Here is an 18531-nt window from a genome sequence, read left to right on the forward strand (position 1 = left end):
CCATGCTGAACAGCAGTCACACTAGTGTACAACATGGGTAACACATTGGGAAAGCCAATAGCCCTTGCAATGGGGAGACCTATTGGCTTTGCCATTGCTTGTTTATATGGTAGAGTTCTTTTAGGCACGGACCAGGCCTCACTAGGCATTCGAGCAGTGTACATGAAAACGTGTGTATGCATATGTACATCACACGGATATAAACCGATCTGTCCCAGAGGCAATAACTGGTCCTCAGTTACACAGTAAATCAAGGAGCTCGTGAAGTCAATCAATCAATCAGGATTTACAGAGTGCAGCTAATCACCCACAAGGATAGCCAGGCACTGAGAACATAGCTGCTAAGGGGTTCAGCTGAACAGCCAGGTCTTGAGTCCTTTCTCGAATTCCAGAAGCGAGGATGAGGTCTAGAGGTGAAGGGGAGGTCGTTCCAAGATTTTGCTGCAAGGTAGGAGAAGGAGCGTCCTCCACTGTTGCTTCAGCAGATAGCAGATCGCAGGTGTCTGGAGGGTTGGTGGGAGTTCAGGCAGTGGTTGGTGTATGCTGGTCCTTGATTGTGAAGGGCCTTGTAGGTGTGGATCAGCATAATGTGCCAGGTACGTGAAGGCCCTGGCACCCTGATCACTGGTAGTTCAACACTTTGTCTCTTTTCCAAGAGGGTTGTGTTTTAGCAGCTGTGGCTGTGAGCATCAGGGGAGCAGAACACAAGGGAGGCCAGACCGATGAAGCTCCATTTAGGGATGTCATCCTATCATTGTAGAGCGCGTTTCCAAGGAGGCCGGGAGTTGGAGCAGTTTACTCAAGTTCTTACAGCCAATTCCCACGAGCAAACTCAGCAGAAAAACAAGAACAGCAGCTGCACTGCCACCAGTGCAGGTCAGGCCGAGATCTGTAGGCCTACCCCCTCTGCACTGTGCTTCCCCCTTCACCATGACTGGCCAGTAAGGACACCCACACCAGCTCTGTCAGTGCACCTCACCCTGCTGAGGTATGCAGCATCTGTCTATTCCAGCACCATCTCACACCCACTCAGCTCTTTCAATGCACCTCATCTTGGAGTGATATGCAGAAACCTTCTATGCCAACACCATCAGGGCTGTAACAGAGCCGCCTGCAGTCCCAGCAGTGCGAGGGGGGGCAGGGTGCCTTGTTTTGGAGGGGCCCCTGCACCCTCTAAGCCATGCCAGTGCATGCCACGCAAAATGTGTGCAACGGCATGGAATAAGAAATAGTTAAACACTTGGGAAAGCTACTCTGCCTTCCTGAGAAGGGCCTTGCAAAAGCAAAAAAGGGGGGGTCATTTAGGGGGCCCCAATTGACCCAAGACTATGAATATCTGTTGCTTCTGGGAGATTCTGGGTCCCTCGTCACATTCTGCAGGGGGTCCCATCATTATATATATATATATATATATAAATATATATAAACACACACACACACCCCCCAACTCTGTCAATGCAGTACATCCTGGTGCGATATGCAGCAACCTTCTATTCCGGCACACCTCTCACACACACAGCTGACAATGCAGCACATCCTGGTGTGATATGCACAATCCTATCCCAGCACAACCACATACACACACAGCTCTGTCAATGCAGTACATTCCGCATCAAATCTTGCTATTCCAGTGCTGTTGACTGAGACTTCCACTCCAGCTCTGTCAGTGCACCTCATCTTTATCCAATGGGAAGCAACCTTCTACTACAAACAAGCACACGCTGTTGCAGTGCAGCTTTTATTCAGCACTGCATCCCCCATCGTTGGTCTAGTGCTTATGATTTACACTCCCAAAGCGGGCACGCGCATAGACGCACGCACCCCGCTACCCCCGCCCCCACCCAATTGTCGGCCCGCCCACTGCTGGTACCCTATCACAGATTGCCAATGTGCCTCATTGTTGACCTGCAGCACTCTTTGGATGAACCACAATCCTTAACTGCAGTCTCCCAGCTATTCCAAAACACACACCTACCCAGGACTGCTAATGCATATCCCACATACAGACCCGTCTGGTAAAACATAATCGCAGCCTGTCGCACCCCCTGTGTTCCAACGATACACACATATCCCGGCCTGCAGCACCCCTGCTTTCCAATAATACACTAACTAGTGTGGGGCGGGGGCGGTAATACACCCCATCCAGACCTGCAGCACCCCTTCTATTCAAATGATACACAAGCACACAGTGGTCTGGTAATACCCATCATCTGCTATTCCAGTGCTAATGGCTGAGATCCCCACACAACTCTGCTGGAGCACCTCAACTGTGCCCTGAGCAGCCCCCTCTCTGCATCTGTTACAGTCGACACAGAGCTCTGCACAGCCCGTCTGCTGACCTGTAGCACCCTCCACCTTCCAGTACTCACATCAAAATCCCCATGCCCTCGCCATACACTGTTCATTAATGATCCCATGTCAGATCTCATTAGGGACGTCATCAATGCAGCCCTTAAACATGTCACGAGTGGTGTAATATGTGAGGTAATTAGCAGTGTACGGTGAAGGCTCAGGTTACAGTTACTTTAGGGCACGAGTTATAGTTAGTTGAGATAACTATAACTGGTGAACTTCAGTGGTTTTCTTCATTTAAAACTGTGTGTTGTAACTGACATTTTCACTTAACTATAGGGTTCCTGTAACCTTTTTTTTTTCCCCAGTGAATTTCTAACTTTTTCTTTTTCGGGTTGGTGTTGTTTTAGGGGTAATATTCTGACAACAGAGTTCTGGATTCTCTGTAACTTCCTCATGGTTGAGAAAGGTGAGCCGTGGTAGAAGCCAGGGGTTCTTAACCTGTGGTCTGCAGAACACTGGGGGTCTAATTCAGGGGGTTCCACGACAGTTTAGAAAATGACATATTAGCAAATTAATAAAGTACATATACATATAAAAGCTACATATAAATTTAAATGCCCTGTAAAGGAGAAGGCATTTGAAACTGGACGTATAAAAATGAACTTCCTTATATGGATTCATGGCTGCAGCTCAAGTAGAGCAAAATAGATCTACTATGGATGACTGATGACCTCATTTTAAGTGCCAGCTAAAAGAGTGTGATAAGAGCAAAAAAGACAACGTGATATACTGGAGTCAAGAATATCACTGTTTTGTAGAAATAAAACCACATTTTGAAAAGCTCCAACCTTCCATTTAAAATTCAAATCTCAATTTTCATTTTTTGTTTGTGAATTAAATTAAGTATTTCATTATTTGATTTCTGTAGTTGTTTGATGTGTTCTTGTTTCTCTGGTTTGGTTTATGATTTTGAGGTTCACATTTTACAAATTGCTAAGGTGGGAGTCCGAGGCTTCCAGTAGTGTCCAGTAGTGATTCTGTGGGGCTCACAGATGTCAAAAGGATAAGAATCGCTGGTATAGGCCATTAGAATAGTCTAAGTTTGATGGGATAAGAGATTATGGGAGACGTACGAAGAATTGAAATAGCAATTTCCTAATTGTGATTTACTATGAATCGCATTTAGGAAATCGCTATTTCTAATCTATGAAACTCTTGAGTTTCATTTACGACTCCGAGTGGGTTGCAAATAGACCTACCTCAAGAATGTTCATAAGGTAGGTTCACACTTTGCGACCTATTAGGGATCGCAGCCATCACCGCGATGGTGGCCTGCTGGGTCTGCAGACCACTACGTCTGTGATTTCTTTGAAAAAAAGCACTGTTTTTTATTTTAAATGCAGCCCAATTTTCTTAAAGGAAAACAGGATGTGCTTAAAAAGAAAAAAAAATGAAACATTGAAGTTTAATTTTTTAAGAGTAATAGTGGTCCGTGGAACAACTAACTGCATGCTCTTGAAACATACTTTTCTAATCATTCTCAAAGGGTAAGTGGTACCTTGGAGATCCCTTGCCATTTGTAAATGGGTTACCACCAACTTTCAGTTGGTGGTGAAGTGCGACTGTTTTCCAACTGCATTTCGGTCACAAAACATTTGGTATTAGGAAGGGATGCGCTCAACGCGCCCCTTCAAAATACTGAATCGCAAAACCCAAATTGCGATGTGGGTAACAAGTTACTGAACTGCAATTTGGGCTTTGTACATCCCAAAAAGCATTTTTGTGGCAGCAAACGCCTGATTCCGCATATGGGCTGATTGTGACCTCAAAAATGCTTTGTACATCTAGCCCATTGCTTAAACCTTTCAAAGGAATACTGGCTGTAGGAAGATGCACCACAGTCTTTTCATAGTAAGAAAGGCTGAGTGAATGGTTTTTCTACTTGGGTATTTTTGGACAGTCTGGAGTTAATTCTTAGGTTGCATACCTCCTTAGTTTTTTTGATAAACAACATAGTTCATCTGGATAAGTGCACAGAGGGTCAAAAATGTTCCAGTGTCCACAAGTATCTCGCTTTTTGAGAGGTTGAACTTGAGGGGTCTCCATGTCATGCGCTGGTCAACGGCAACAATGCAACTAAACATTTTTGAGATTCCAATGTCCAATGTAAGCCTTTTGTAACTTTTTCTGGAAAAACACCTGTTGATAGGGAGTTGTTGATCATGATTATAACTTGGATAGCAGCTGGTGTTCACAGAAGATTTGTGAGGACAAGAGTCGAAAGGGCTGGAGCGTGGTCTGCTAGTTTTTACTTGAACTTGGAATTTGGTCATTGACAGTTCTTGGAAAGATATAAATGGAGTGGTCTTTCCACGCGATCTGCTTTTTGCAAGTGGGTTGAAGAAGATGGTGGCTTTTTGTATGTTAAGCAGGATTCAAGCATGTCTGCTTCAGCCATCTAACGAGTTGCCAGTTAATTACAAAACTCTGGAAAGTTAGGAAGGGTTCCTTGGAGGCTTTCAGATGGCGCAATTCTGACAATAGTTTTTAAAAGCTCTCTATCAGGGATTTTCACATTGCGAATTCTGCTAGAGAAGAAACATTTTTTACTTATTTTTGATTTGTGAAATGTACATTCTATAATGTCTATGTTGGCACATTTTGTTGTGTGAATTTTTGGATTTGTGCCAGGCCAGTTGAAGCATTGCAATTTTTTGTTTTATCTTTCTGCATTGATCTAAGGGTCAATTTTTGTATTAAATTGCTTTCAATGTTTTCTGAGGGATTAATATATGAAAAGCTGCATCAAGCCACCCATAGAGATTTTCTACTAAGCGTATAGTGTCCATATTTGTGTGAGAGGTAAATTGGATTTCTAGGTCTTCAATGTCAGCTGGTCCACGGTGTGCAGGTAGCGGAGTTTGGTTGAAGTTTGTTGTGAAATCTTTTGTTGGATACAAACCAAGTGATGCTCAATCCAGTGACTTGGGTAGTCCATTGAAAGCAGACTAATTCTGAGATATACTGGCGTTTGCTCACTCAGTGCACATTTAGTGGGGAGTTTAGGTGAACTAGTTTGTTGCTGGGAATGGTTAAAGCTTCAGAAGAGCAAATGTGGTCCTTAAAGGTGATGGGTAATTGTTTTTTGGCACAGTTTTTATTCTTGTTCTGTATGGAGGATGAGTTGAAGTTTAGATAGCTCTGGCTGGGCTAATGGCCAGCTGCTTCGGTTTGTCACTATCCTGCTGAAATAGGCTTAAGAGAGATTTTGTGGGGCCTAATATGTGGTTGCGATTGAGGGGCTTGGGTGTTTAGAGGTGCGGTGGAACACGAGGGTTTACTTTTTGGGCTCTGAATTCTGCAATGGGTGAGCGAGAAGTGTTTCTGCACCTTTGTGAAATGACTGGTTGGTGTGTATGGTGCTTGGATGGTGAGGACCTCAGGGCCTGCTTTGTATATGGACAAATGGATTACTCTGTCACAACAGTGACGTATATCCTGTCTGCTGAAATCTAAACCCCATAGGACAGAATGGGATATAGATTTCAGCGGATGGGATATCCATCACCGCTGTGAGGGAGTAACCCATCCGCTGAGCTTTAAATCAGGCCCAGAGTTATTAATAGTTGGTGAGTCATTGTATGCTGCAATGAAAAAGTGGTGGTGGGTGAGGGTGTGTGGGATTGTATTAGAGTGGAAGTTTGGGTGTAAGTGATTGTTTTAGAAGGGTAAATGTTTCTTCTGATGTTTGTTGAGTGAGTGGACACGCCCAAGGGATTGAGGAGGACTGTAGGTCTAAAGAGGGGAGGGATGGGTTTGCATTCATAGGAGAGGTTTGCAAAAAGACAGGAGAGAGGGGCTAGGAGGCTTGGTAGAAGGTTGAGGGGGAGCAGTGTCATTATAGGCTGCAAGTTCAGCACGGAACCAAGAAGAAGGCTGTGTTGGCTGAAAGTGGAATGTAGGGTTAAGAGGGCAGGGAAGGGTAAAGGTTAGATGGGGAGTTGGGGGGGGAGGAGGAGCCCAGGGCGAGGAGGGAGAAAGTATGAGAGGTGTTGGAGATGAGGATCTAGGCAGTGAGCGGTCGCATGAGGATGGCTATAGGTGTTGAGGTTTGAGTAAAAGCATAGAGGTGGAAGTGTGTAGGAAAGGGTAAGTCCTTGAGAGGGTACTGGGTAAAAGTAATATTGAAGGACAGTTGGTGAGCAGCGAGCAAGCAAAAGATGGAGTGTGGGGGGGACTAATGCCGTTGGGAGCGGAAGGTTTTGAGAGCACCACCCTGTTTGCAGGGTAAGGCTCTACAGGCAGGCAGGGTATGTTATGTGTATTTATGCAGTTGAGATCTAGACTTTGGCTGCTGTAAGAAAATTGCTACTTATCCTGCAAGCCTCTGTTCGTGGCATGTAGTGCTGTAGATTCGCATGCTCTGCATACGTAAACCATCTAATGTTGGATCTGGATGTGTGCAAGTTCGAAGAAGAAGTCTTTCCGGTCAAACAGTAAACTGACTCCTCCTCTTGGTGATATTGCGCATGGGCATTGACTCCATATATTAAATTGTTTTGCTGGGAGGTGGGTGAGAAGGGAGTGTAAGTAAGCATGAGTAAATGGATGTCCATGCAAAAGAAATTCTATTAAGGAACTGCAACAGCCACAGATGTCTGCGGAGGAGGGCGGACATGTGAATCTACTGTACTACATCCCATGAACAGATGCTTACAGGGCAAGCAACATATGCCATTTGAGGCATGTGTGGCTGTAGATACACGTACTCTGCATAGACCGTAACCCAGTGCCATTCAGAAAACGGTGGCTAACCTATGGGTGTTGCAGTTGTTTGAAAGAGTACGTAGCACTCCCAGTCCTACATTTGCTTGCTGGCGTGCTAATACATCCACACAATAATATTTAGTGAACGTGTCTGGTATAGACCATGTAGCAGCTATACAAATTTCAGCTATTAGAATATCTCTCAGCAAAGCCATAGAAGCTCCTATGTGACAGGTAGAGCATGCCCTATATGTTGGAAACGCTCTTTTAGTTTTGGTGTAACATGTCTGAATGTATTTAATTATCCACCTCAAATGCCCAATTTAGATATGGGCTTTCCTTAGCGAGAGGGTGAAAAGGCAACAAAGATCTGTTAAGTTTTTCCAAACTCTTAAGTTCTGTCAATAAAATGCATTAAAGCTAGTGCATGAAGGGGTCTTTCTGCAACTGAATCTGGTTGCGGAAAGAAAATAGGTAATTCAACTGACTGATTAAAGTGGAAAGTGGAAACAACCTTCGGTAGGAACTTTGGCTTAGTTTAAAGGACAATCCTATCTCTGTGCAGCTGAAAGAAAGGTTCTTCCAAAGTAAATGCTTGGAGCTCACTGTCACGCCACAGTGAAGGGATATTCACCAAAATCGTGACCTTCCAAGAGAGAAATTGGAGGGGGCAGTTATGCAATGGTTCGAAAGGTGGACCCATAAGTCTCTGAGTACAATATTGAGATTCCATGCGGGTGTAACTTTGGGTGAAATTATTCTTTTACGACCTTCCATAAATGCCTTAATAACTGGTACCCTGAATAAAGAGAAGTATTGCCTGTTCTGTAGCTAGGCAGCCACTGCAGCTAAGAGTAAACATATCGAAGTGTAGGCTAGGCCAGAGGTCTGCAAATGGAGAAGGTAGCAAACCGTCTTTTGCACAGTTGCATTAAATGGCTCAATATGTGTATTGCTGCAGCAGGAAACAAATATCTTCCACATGGCTGTATTTAACATCCTCTACTTGTGGGTTTACAAGTTTCTTTGACAATAGTCAGACATTCAGGTGGGAGATCAATGTAATCAAATTCTATGACCTCAGGAGCCAAATTGCAAGGTTGAGTTCGTTTACATTTGGATGCCTAAATTCTCCATGGATCTGAGCAAGAAGGTCCAAGTTGAGGTGAAGCCTCTTGTGGGGAATGACAGAGAGCTTGAGTAGTGTGGTGAACAATGGTTGACAAGCCAAAATGGGAGCTACTAGAATGAGGGTGAGAGACATTTGCCTGAGCTTCCGAACCACAAACAGAAGGTGGGAGAGGTGTAAAAGCATAGGCAAATATACCTGACCAGTTCATCTTTAGAGCAAAGCCCTTGGATAGTGGGTGTGGGAACCTGGAGGCAAAGTTTAGTTGTTTTTTTTTTATGTTGTCTGTGGTTGCGAACAGGTCTATGTGTGGAAACCACCAGTTGTGGAAGTATGGGAGGAGGACTCAGGAGTGGAGTTTCCAATTGTGCACTTATTGCTGCATCCTGCTGAGAAGGTCAGCAAAGTTGTTGTCCATTGATGTGTTCCGCTAACAGGTGGATATTGTGATGTGTTTCCCAAAACCAAATCATCTGAGACACGCACAATCTGTAGAGAGTGTGTGTCCATTTTTGTAGACAAAACATGGCTGTCATGTTATCCATCCGGACCAGAACAACCTTCGCTAGCAGGTGAATTAGGAAAGCTTTCAATGCTAGTTGTACAGCTTGAAGCTTGAGGAAGCTGATGTGGAGACTCTGGTGTCTGATATCCTAGAGACCATGAACTGTGAGATCCTGTAGGTGAGCACCCCCATTCTATGAGGGACGTGTCCACTGTGAGAATGACCTGGGGAAAAGGATCGAACAATGGCTGCAGAAAGATTTTGTGAGTTCCACCACTGCAGAGAGATGTGTGCAGCTGTCTACCAACACTAGATCTTGTAGCTGACCCTGAGGATGAGACCACTGGCATGCCAAGCATTCCACCAGCAGGTACATGTGTAGTGGTGCATGTGGAACTATTGCAATGCGATATGCCTTAATGTTTAAGAGTCGCATAACTGTTTTGACTGCTACGTGTCAGTCAGGGTGAAACTGTTGTAATAGCGCTTAGTTGTGCTGAATCCTGGTTACAGTTGGATAGGCTAATACTAGTTGTGCATTGAGAATAGCCCCTAAATATAGCTGAATCTGTGAAGGTTGAAGGTGTAACTTCTGTAAGCTGGTGGTAAACCCTAGTTGATGTAGAGTGGTCAGAGTGTGTTGTTGACACATGGGAGCGTACTGGCCTTGATGAGCCAGTCGTCCAGGCTTAGGAAGACATGAATGTTCTGCCTGCATAGATGTGCTGCTACTACTGCCAGGGATTTGGTGAACACCCATGGTGCGGTAGTGACTCCGAATGGGAGCACCTTGAACTGGTAATGCTTTCCTGCTATAATGAACCTAAGACACTTGCAGTGAACTGGATAGATCAGGATGTGAAAATAAGCATCCTTTAAGCCTGGTGTTAACACTTAGTCACCCTTTTGGAGCAGTGGGATCACGTCTTGCAGACTGGCCAGGAGGAAGTGTTCTGATGGGATGAAATGATTTAAAGGTCTAAGGTCCAGTATGGGCTGTAGCAATCCATCTTTTTGGGGGATTATGCAGTATAGGGAGTATACTTTTGAGCCTTGTTGTTGAAGAGGGACAGACTCTATGGCTCTTTGAGCAACAGAGCCTGCACTTCCTGTTTGAGCAAATGTTGATGTTCATCAGAGTTTGTGTGTGTGAGGTGGGATGTCTGGAGGTGTGGTGATGTTCTCCAGACAATAAAAGGTTGGATAATGTCCAACACCCGTTGATCTGATATGTTTTCCAGGGTGGGGAAGAAATGTTGTAGCTGCCTGCCCCCTGACCCCCAACCCACTCTCCTAACCCCCACCACGGACAGGTGTTAGATAGAAGGACTAAGAAGAGAGTTACCCGAGGTAGAAGGTGCGGTGGGAGAGGAGGCACCCTTTCAGCAACTCTTGGAATTGTTCCCCCTGTATGTGTTCCTGAAATATCCCCTTGAAGGAGAGGTTTGACGTTGTTGCATGTAAGGGGAAATAGAGGAGTCTGAGGATGTAGCTTTGGCACATGGTTTGTATAGGGGACACCAAAAGGAGCCATGAGGGGTGGGGTTTTGGAGCACCTCCATAGGATTTGCTACCAAACAGATGTTGCTTATCAAATGGGACAAACAGTGTTTCCTGCCCTTCTGGCTTGAAGCCAGACACGCACAGCCGAGCAGGTCTACGCAGCAGTTCACTCGTATTGATGCCCCTGGCAGCTGCGTTACCTGAATCAAGGGCACACCTGATGGAGTTGTTCGATATTAATTGCCCTCCTGGATGTTGGCAATTCGCCAATGATTAGTGCCTTGTGCTGCCACCTTTTTTATCGCATGAATCAAAGAGTTTTGACTCCTTATCAGGGGGAGGAGCATTCGCTGTGGTCTGGGCATTGGCCCTCTTGCAGACATTAGATACGACTAGGGAGTCCGGGGAGAGTGGACCTGGGATCTAAACTGGGTCCGAGGATGTCACTTTATTTATTTATTTTTGATGCCTGCCCGTACCAGGTCTTTGAAAATGTCATCCGAATGTCAGTGAATTCCTTCAACAAAGGGAGGTTCTGACATGCCCTACTGGTGCTGGAAAGAGTTTTGAAGAGAAAATCATCTTCATTGGGGTCCTTGTGTAAAGGGACCCAGTGGTAAGTTGCCACCCAAGCAATTAATTCTTGGAAAGATGTTGCATCATGAGGATGGTGAGGGCTGGGTTGGGTAGAGATCTGGGTCGGTATCACCTGGGGATCAATATCATAGATCTGTGGGATGCTGAAATGTATCTTCCCCCCACCCACCATAGATCCCCAGTGTACGACTGCGGGGAGCTATGTGGTGTGATGTCTCCTATATCATTATGTGAGTGGTGTGATGAAGGTGGTCATGATGGAAAGGACGATGGTGGAGATGCATGAAGAGGAGGCTGCAGAGGAACAGTGGCAATGTTGTTCTTCTTCCTCCTGGGAGGCACTAGCAAGTCTATAGCCTCTTCAAAGGATATCTGGAGCATCTATGGTTGGGGCGCCGGCTGTACATTTTTAGCCAGAATTCGACCTGAGAGAGGCTGTATATTCAAATTCTTCTGCTTCAGATGGAGTTGCTCCTGCATGGTTTGGAGGATCGGTTAGGGAGACATTATCAGTGCCGGTGTGGAGGAATTTTGGTGCCGAAAGACGTTTTGGCGTTGAAGTGCTCGGAGCTGATTCGGTTGGGGAAGGGGGGGGGGCAGGGCTTGGAATTAATGGTCAGCTCAGTGAGGAGACTGGTCAGCTTGGTACAGATGAGGTTAGTTTCGACTTCACTTTTGGTGCCGATGGCGGGGCGTCGTTAGCGGATGGTCAGCGTCTCCAACAGCCTTCAGCAGAGGGGGCCTGTGAGTCGTGAATAGAGTGTCTCTTGGTTTGTTGGACAGGAGCATGGCTACTCACAGTCCGCTGTCCTGGAGGAAGGTCCTGCATCTGTAATCTGATCTTGGGGTCAGAGTCCTGGATTGAAAAGGCCTCTTCCTCAGCTTGCGAGGCCTTGTGCAGTTCTTCCTCTTCGACATCTTGTTGGCCGAAATTGTCGGGGGTCTCTTCCACTTCTTTGCGCTGCATCTCTCTGTGTCACACCCAACAGTCCTGCAAAGTCTTTTGCAATTGAAAATACCAACAAGCCTCACAGTCCTCCTCCTTGTGGTCAGGAGACATGCCGAGGTTGTAAACCTCGTAGGTCAGTCCACAGATACTTTGAATGGCAGCTGGGACAGAATTTAAATAGAATCCATTCCATTAGCAGCGCATTGTTGATTGAAGCTGATGAGGTGAAGAGTAGGCCCAAAGAGATGAGGCTCGAAGGACGCAAGTACAGCCCGTCGAATTGACACTGCTAGTTTTCACACTTTTTTCAAAGCACGACGATGGAAAGCTATCAAAAACAATACCAACTAGTGTGGAAATGAACAACAGCCGAAAGGGAGTCCAAAACCTGTCTTGAATCGGAGCACTAGAAAACAATCTAACAATGGAGTTGATGCTCACGCACCTTGTCACCAAGAGGAGGAAGCACTTTACCTCATGACTCGAAATACTTTTTTGAAGAAAACAACTTGCAAACATCCGGACCAAACACTAGATGGCGGAAGTTTGCAGAGCATGTGTATCTACAGCCACACATGCCTCGAACACTTTTTATTTGAGACAAACTCTTCATATTCCACATCATGGATGAGTTAGAAAGGGATATATGTACTAAAAACTCACTCACCTTTTAGAAGTAATTGCCTGTCGCTCAACATTTTGCAGCAAACAATAAAATAAAATAAAATAACAGAAGTCAACTGTTTTACCTCTGGCTCTGGGCTCTTCGACTCCCACTGATATTATACGGCCACCTACATACAAAGATCAAGACTACGCAACCACAAAGATAATTATGATATCACTCAGAGAATGTAACCTTTTCCAGTCCCCTCATCAAGCGCCAAAATGTTGCTCTTCAGTTGGAAGGAATCTGATACCTTTTATTCTAGGACTGCTGTGATATAAACAATTTGGACTTACTTGAAGGAAAAAATTCCCCTCTATAGAGCTTTTTTAAGGTTCCATCAAAGTTTTTATATTTTCACTAACTGACGACAACTGAAATAGGAGGAGTGACCAACACCTGTATATGTATTTTGTGAAAAAGATGATTCAGAGAGATGCAGCTCAATCTACACTTTAGAGGGCCTTGAGAATGTAGCCACTAAAGCTAGAAGAACTAGCAGACATGAGACAGCAGATTGATAAAGAGGTTTGATCGAAACTCTAAGATATTAGAGCTGTTCAAACAAGCAAACTAAGACAAATTCAAGTTTTGGAAATTGGCAACCAAACATCTTACATGTGAGAGAGTTTTCATGAATTATGAGGAGTCACTCAGATATGTCCCATTAGTGCAAGGGGCACAGTCTTGCTCATAGCCTTTAAGTTTGTATCAAAACAGATAATGGAATGAGGGGTGTCCGGTAAGCGATAGTAGGCGAAATATTATTAAACTCAATCACTGAATAAATGTTACTCCTGAAGAGATTTAGAGACAGCAGAATACAGGACCTGGGACTGACATTTCTACTACATATTTATGACTATGAATAAAGAGGCCTATTGCAGTCTTGTTAAAGTATTTTTTATTTATTCAATTTACTTACATAACCCAAACATGGCAACATAGACAACAGAGCATTTGAAGTTAACAAGAGTAAGAGGTATGTTTCGCATGGGAAGGACAGAACTGTGCAGTTAAAAGGTCAAACAGAAAAGCAAACTAACCTTTAAGGCTTACTCTCAAGAGAATCTTTAGATCTTTCCAGAAGAAAAACAGGTTCACATTAAGTTAGATGTTTTCTAGTAGGCAATTCCGAAGTGTTGGGGCTAGATAAGAGAATGTTTAGTTTTGAGTTAAAATTTTTCTGGTACAGGGGATTTCGAGAAGTCAGGTTTGCCTCTAGCATTTATATTTTTTTATCTAGCAGTTCGAAGTGTCTCCCTGTGGTAGGAAGGGCATCTGATTTACAACGTGTTTTGAGTGAAGTAGAACATATCAAAGAGCATTTTAGGCTCAAGGGAAGTCAAAGTGGGCCTTTTAGGACTGGGGGATGTAGTGCAACCTCTTTGCTTTTGTGATAAATCCTGCTGCTGAATCTAGGGTGGCCTTGGGAAGAGTCAGCATGGGTTCATGAAGGCCATCTAGCACTTTGTTTAATTCTCTAGCTAAGTCCAAGGAAGGGAAAGATATTTTAGATTCATAGTTAGATTATGATCACTAATTAATTTACAAATAACAATGATTCAGTTAGAGCATTTCTCTGAGGCCTTCCAGAGGCATCAATTGACAAATATACAATAATTCCATTACAGTCTGCTAGTGGGAAAAGTACTTCAGTGATCGATATATCACAGAGGAGCGCTCTATAGTTAAGGTTGCTACCTCAATCCATAGGAAATCCAATTTTCGGATCCTTAGCTTTGCTCCCCTTCCACCAATCTGCAGGTCACCTAGGGGGGGAAATTATTTCAGGAAACTCATCGCAGCCTGCAGAGTTTGGTTCACATTGGTCCAAAACAGTTTTTCACCCATCCAACCAATGGGATTGCTTATAAGATTTTTTTTCTATTCATATACTTATGAAACCACTGAATGGATGATCACTAAAATTTAACAGCACATTTTTAGCCATTCTGTGCGTTCCCTTGATTTGGTAAAATCCATTCAGTTATTTTTAAGAAACACGGCAAAAAGTGAGTATAGAGTGCGCATGCCAAGCAATTGTAGAAGTCTGCGAACATTTGCTCCAAATGTTTTATATTATGTGCATTAATGTTTCTAATAAATGTAGTGGTTTCTTAAGAAGAGGTTATCAGAGTAGATCGGTTTGGCACTATGAGGAAATAGCACTCCAGAGCTGACTGGAGTATTGCTTGTCTAAACATTCACTCATCTCAGGCTTGTCGACTCGCCGCACCATGCCTAGTCAATGACTTGGGTTACTCTCATCAGGTCCTATCACGCTTAAAGATAATCTACGACATGGTACAGGCTCATTAATTGAATAACTGGATAAAAAGAAAATGCTTGTATAGGACAGTGTATAATTGCGTTTCCCTGAATTGTAAGCCTACCCTACCCAGTACGACCAAAAAGATGGTTTGGGCACCTAAAAGGAAAGTCAAACTTCAGCAGGCTATATGTGTTCATTCCAAAGTCTCCAGAGGTGTAAGCAAGGGGTATGTTTTGGGATTCTCCCATGTCAGCATACTTTTAAGCAAGGGATAATCATAGATTCTTAATATGCCAGAAGTCAATATTCAGGAACAGCAGTTAGAAAAAGAGGAGCCACTGTTCTGCAAGGCACACTCCAGTCATGATGTTTTCATGCTTAAAACAGGCCGATTTCTTCTCTCGAGGCCAAATAGCCGAAGAAGATGTAAGATGGCTTTAGACTTCACGTGACCATGTGTGAGTGTTTTTCCATCTTCTTAAGGCGTTTTGTCAGACAGGCTCATCAAGCCATGTCCTCTAAAGTTCATACATGGTCACTGTCGATTGTCCAAACCAACATCCACATGGGTGTCAAGCAGAAAGAACACAAACCTTCGTAAAATGTTCAAGTAGCATAAGGTTAAGTATTGAAAACTGATATTCAAACGGAGAGTACCATTAAAGGGTACACGCAGGAGGCACAACGCCAGAGGGTTTGGCTCGCTAAAGCCATTTATAGAGAACTTCCACCGAACGCAGAATCAGGACTTTTCTAGCTCAATGATTCAGGCATGGCAAAGAAAACTGCTTGCTAAAAAGTAATGGCAAGGTCAAAACAGAGAGAGATTAAAAGGGCCAACGTGAAGAACGATCTGTTGAAAGCAAGATCAGCAACAAGGAGAACTGTATTGCAAAACATCCCATATAGCAAAAGTCATACCAGTTAGGCAATCCATCCGGAAACAGCACATGATAACACAAATGGGAACAATGTAACTTTTTTGTACATAGCACCAGTCAGAAGGGCTGATGAGACATAAGAAGGAGACACAGCAGGAGCTATAGCTCACCTGCAAAGATCAAGATGTACCTGGAAATGCACTTGTCCAAGGAGAGAGCTGTATGCAGAGCCAAAGGGAATTCAGGGAGTAGTACATTGACTATAGTTGTACAAACGTAAAACCAAAAGTCTCCTACTGTAAAGAAGACAGGACCAGTAGTGTCAGCATTGCATCTTATTTCTAATGGAGACGGAGCAGGATACATGACGTGTGCAGGCGACCTCTTCAGGTAAGCCTGTAGGTTTTAGGTTCCTGGTGGCCCATCTGGCGTAGCCAAGCTCGACTGCAGGCTTCTGTTACCAAATAATTCCACCACATCATTCCAACTGTCTGAACCCCCTCACTGGTACTCCCTTGCATGGGTGTCGTGCAACTAAAACATCCTTTCCGAGCACTGGCTGTGCAGATTGCAGAAGTTACCTTGTGCACACAATGAAGTCAGTGTGTTGCAGGACAATGATGCCGAGCAAGAGGGGCAGAGAGATGACAAGCTTTCTGGATGGGTGATGCACCACCCTTTGCTACTCTTAGAGTTGTAGTCAACTGCCCAGGGAAAGGGGCATTCATCCATCACTGCGTTTTACCTTCAGCGTTTCATACATCTCAGTGCTCCTCCAAGCATATCGCCGTTTGGGGTTAGGGGGGCATTCTGTGGCAGCTTCTAACTTGCTCATCAATGGTAGCACAGCCTTGGCCACCTTCATATTAAATGTAGATGCAGATGGAGGATGGATGCGAGCTGCCAATGCTGTGTGCCGCACACGGCTTACCCTAATATGGAGTCCACCCCTTTCCCCTATCTATCGGTTCTTGGAGATGCATTACTGACTGCCGGTAGCGGCCTTTCCTACGCTGGAAGCACATCAACTTCATCAGGGTCATCATCTCCCCTAACTAGAATGTTGTTGCAGGCCACGTGCTTTCTTGCATGCTAAGGGGGAATCCAAGCTGCAAAGCCAACCAACAGTTAGATCGTGAAAAATGTATTTATTTATACAATTTTAAATAGCGTGGACAATACCTAGAGGTGTCAGAGCGCTTTACAATTGAGCGAAGAATGTTACATGAGAAATTCAGAGTAACAGGGTAGTAGGAGACTATGTATAGCTACTACTCATGGTGAGAGTTACATATTTACAATTTACATATTCATTACAGATCGCATATTTAGAAAGGTTAACACAGTTAAGGTTACACAGATACATATTTACAGACTTAAAGTGGATAGCTCTCAAGAGTGTTATGTAACACCAAATTCTAATCACATTACCGGAGAAAGAGTGGGCCATAAGTCTTTCCCTTTTAAAAGTTGGAAGCTCGAACAGCAGATTTCCTGCATTTCCTAAAGGTGTGGAGCCACCTGATAACTTGGGTTTGTTTGCTAGGTAACGAGGGGTGGAAGCCGGAATGGCTTTAATGGGTGATGCAAGCAGTCATATATGGCCCTAGCTTCAATAGACAGCCAGTGAAAAGTTATCAAGAAAGGTGTGACATGGGCATTTCTTTTGGCCCCGTAGATGAAATGCACAGCCAAGTGGAGGAAGAATTTAAAAGGAGCTAGGTTGGACTTGGAGAGGCCTGCAAGGAGAGAATTACAGTAGTCCAGTCTGGAGAGCACCAAAGATTGGACAAGTGTTTTCAGGTCTTGCTCAGGAATGTAAAAGTAGCCACCATCGTTCAAGTTAGTTCCAAGATGCAGCTGGGCTGTAATACTATAGCATGGAACACTAAGCTGCAAGCACTGGATTGGGAAATCACTGTTGCAAGAGAGACCCAACAGCTTGTATGTTGCTACCTTGGTTGCAATCCCAACAGAAGTAGCAACAGCTGATGTGGAGGGAGAACAGGAAGGAGGATGGGGAGCATGCACACTGAACTTACACCAACGTGTCGGGAAACTCTGAAATCAAAGATGACTAACAAGCACAAGGTGCATTCTGTGGATTTACAACTATTAGTTGGGGCTGGCTCGGGGGAGTGTGGCTTCCCTTGGCCGTAGCCTTCTAGCTCAACTCTAGGGTTGTTCACATCATGGTGCCTGTATTAACCTGGTGTTTTCTAAACAGGCGAGATCAGCCGTGCCTTCCCACACCCCCGTTACTGGACAGCCATGTGAATTCCTGGATTTCCATGGTGTAAAGTATTCCTATCATACTGTACATAATAGGATGTTTAGCCACATGAAAGGTCAAATGTCAAATATATGCAATCAGGTTTGCTCATGTTCAACTCAATGAATTTTGTCCAGGGCCCGATAAAGCCACTTTATAATCCAAGTGTTCTGGTCTTCTGTGTGCCCGGTGTGACGCATCTGTGTGTGCAAAGTATGGTCTAGGGAGAACCGAAAGCGGAATTACAGTGGGGAGTGGAATTCAGAGGTCGTCTAATTAGGCAGCAGCGTGAAGGGGTGAGAGATAGGAAGACTAAAGATGTAGAGTGAGGTAAGAGGGCATGGAGAAAGGGGCAAGAAAGAGAATGCGGAATTTGGGGGGGGGGGGGGAGGGGGGAGAGATCTTTCACCACCCACGTTTACAAATGCAGGAGGAGCGTGGGGTGGTGAGGAGCTAAAATATGGTTTGAGAAACCGAAGAGGGATATAAGACACAACAGAAAGAGGAGAAATGGGTTGAAGTGGAGAGGAAAGAAGGACGATTTACCAAGAGATGAAGAGTCAACAGCAGGACATCCCAAAGCGGAGTTTCGAGAAGATGGTTGACTCTCGACTCTGCTCCCACATCACCATCCCTAACACTGTGAGATCCAAGCAATGCGTACGTACTTAGCCACAAACATCTAGCAACA

Source organism: Pleurodeles waltl, chromosome 10 (assembly GCF_031143425.1).
Source record: "Pleurodeles waltl isolate 20211129_DDA chromosome 10, aPleWal1.hap1.20221129, whole genome shotgun sequence".
In the NCBI taxonomy this organism is placed as follows: Eukaryota; Metazoa; Chordata; class Amphibia; order Caudata; family Salamandridae; genus Pleurodeles; species Pleurodeles waltl.